Below are 3,116 nucleotides of genomic sequence, written 5' to 3' on the forward strand. Positions count from 1 at the left end.
TTCTTCTGCCTTAGCCTCCTGAGTAGCTGAGACTATAGGTGTGTGCCACCACATCCAGCTAATTTTTGTATTTTTAGTAGAGATGGGATTTCACCATGTTGGCCAGGCTGGCCTCAAACTCCTGGGGACTCAAGGGATTCTGCTACCTCGGCTTCCCAAAATAGTAAGATTATGGGTGTGAGCTACTGCACTTGGCCCCTCATTCTTTTATCTCTCCCTCACCTCACATCATCTACAGAAACTAACTCAAAGTGGATCAAAGACCTAAATATAAGAGCTAAAATCATAAACTTAGGAGGAGGATAGGTATAAATTTTTATGACTTCAGATTAGGCAATGGATTTTTAGATACAACACCAAAAGTACAACAACAAAAGAAAAAATAGACAAGTTTAACTTCATCAAAATTTAAAATGTGTGCACTACAAAAGACTTCATCAAAACAGTGAAAAGACAACTCACAGAAAGGTAAGATAGAAAATGTGAGCAAATCATATATCCTTCAAGAGACGTGTATGTAGGATATACAAAGAACTTGTACAACTCAGTGAACAGAGCAGACAGAAAAACAAATCAAAACAGCCAGACACAGTGGCTGGCATCTGTAATCCCAGCTACTTGGGAGGCTGAGTTGGTAGCATCACTTGAGCCCAGGAATTCGCGGCTACAGTGAGCCAAGATAACACCATTGCTGTACTCCAGCCTGGGTGACAGAATGAGACCCCAACTCTAAAAATAAAAATAAATAAATAAATAAATAAATAAATAATTAGACAACCAAAATTTTAAAATGGGCCAAACAATTTGAGCAGACATTTGGCCAAAGAAACTATAAAAATGGCCAATAAGTACACAAATCATTAGCCATCAGGTAAATGCAAAACAAATCAAAATTACGAGATTACATTTCATACCCACTAGGTAGGCTATCATCAAAAGGACAGTAAATGTTAATGAGGATGTGGAGAAACTGGAACCCTTGTGCATTGCTGGTGGGAATGCAAAACAGTGCAGCCACTTTGGAAAGCAGTCTGGCAGTTCCCCAAAAGGTTTAACATAGAATTACCATATGATTCAATAATTTTACTCCTAGGTATATACCCAAGGGAAACGAAAACATGTGTCCCTACTAAAACTTGTACACAAAGATTCATAGCAACATTCATCATAATAGCCAAAAGGTGGAAACAACCCAAATGTCCATTACCTGATGAGAGGATAAAGTGTGGTACTTGTGTATTCATATAATAGACTATATTTGGTCATAAAAGGGAATGAAGTACCGATACATGCCACAGTATGGATGAACCTCAAAAACACTGTGCTAAGGGAAGGAAGCTGGTTCCCAAAGGCCACATATTGTATGATTCCATTTATATTAAGTTTCCAGAACAGGCAAATCTATAGAGATAGAAAGTAGAGTAGCAGTTGCTTGAACTGGGTGGGAGGTGGGAAAGCAGGTGGCAGAGAAATGGGGAGTGACTGCTAATGAGTATGAAATTTCATTTTGCAATAACGAAAATGTTCTAAAATTGATTGTGGTGATGTTTGTGCAACTTTACCATTGAATTATACATTTCAAACGAGTGAATTATTATATCGCATGTTAGTTGTATCTCAATAAAGCTATTAATATTATTTCAGAAAAATGAATTTGGGTATGAAAGTTAAAGCAGTTCATTTGGGGTTACTGACTTGTCGGTATTTTGGTTCACTGATTCTGTCAGTACTTTTTCCAATCCAGAAGTTGTCTTTCCTACCAAATACTCTAATTCTGTGACTGAACTAACTCCAAGTCCTAAATGCTGAGTCTTGCTTCACCAAATAAAGCTGAGATTTTTTAAGAAGAAAAAAATATTCTCTTCAAGCCAGTTGAAGTGATGATCCAAGTAAACACAGCAAGGCTGCAAGACTGACAAGGACAGTCACAGAGGCCTTTTTAGTGGTGGCACAGTATAGAGGCTAAGAGCTAAGAATCCAGTATTGGCTGGGTGCAGTGGCTCATGCCTGTAATCTCAGCAGTTTGGCTGAGGTGGGTGGATCACGAGGTCAAGAGATGGAGACCATCCTGGCCAAGAGGATGAAACCCTGTTTCTACTGAAAATACAAAACTAAGCTGGGCATGGTGGCATGCACTGGTAGTCCCAGCTACTTGGGAGGCTGAGACAGGAGAATTGCTTGAGCCCAGGAGGTGGAGGTTGCAGTGAGCCAAGATCCTGCCACTGCACTCCAGCTGGGCAACAGAGAGAGACTCCAACCAAAAAAAAAAAAAAAAAAGACGAATCCAGTATCATATCACAGACTTGAATTTAAAAACTGGACCCTGACTTCCTAGCTCTCTCCTTGAGGAAATTGTTTAATCTCTTACATGGACTATCTCATTTGATACTCCCATTGGTCCTGAAATGCAGGTGTTACCATTCTCCGTTTTTTGTTTGTTTTTTACAAAGGAGAAAATGAAAGCTCAGCAAATTTAAGTAACTGGTCAAGTTCACACTTCCATAAACAGTAAAACTGCTGTTCACAGCTTTGTCTGCCTACCTCCAAAACTATGCATCCTAATCAATTATAAACCATAATCATCCCAGTTTATCAATTTAGAGTAGAAGACGTTCCATTTATTTATTACTCGTTTGTTTATTTCAGACATGGTCTGGTTCTGTCACCCAGGCTGGAGTGCAGTCCTGTGATCTCGGCTTACTGCAACCTCTGCCTCCTGGGCTCGGACAGTCCTTCCACTTCAGCCTTCCCAGTAGTTGGGACTACAGGCATGCACCACCATGCCCAGCTAATTTTTGTATTTCTTTTGTTTGTAGATATGGGGTTTCACCATGTTGGCCAGGCTGCTCTTGAACTCCTGAGCCCAAGCAATCCTCCTTCATCAGCCTCCCAAAGTGCTGGAATTACAGATGTGGGCCATCACGCCCAGCCCATATCTTTTATTAACCAACAGATGTGAGTCATCTCTTCAGAAACCTTATTTTCTGGTTTTAAAACATTTGAAGAGTTGAATTCGTAATCAAGAAATTGATATGCAAGTGTGATATTGTACAGAGATACTGGAACTATTCCATGCAGAGAGAGCCTAGAGAATCTCCCTCTCTTCCTAACACCAG

This window comes from Cebus imitator, unplaced genomic scaffold (genome assembly GCF_001604975.1).
Source record: "Cebus imitator isolate Cc_AM_T3 unplaced genomic scaffold, Cebus_imitator-1.0 Scaffold23, whole genome shotgun sequence".
NCBI lineage: Eukaryota > Metazoa > Chordata > Mammalia > Primates > Cebidae > Cebus > Cebus imitator.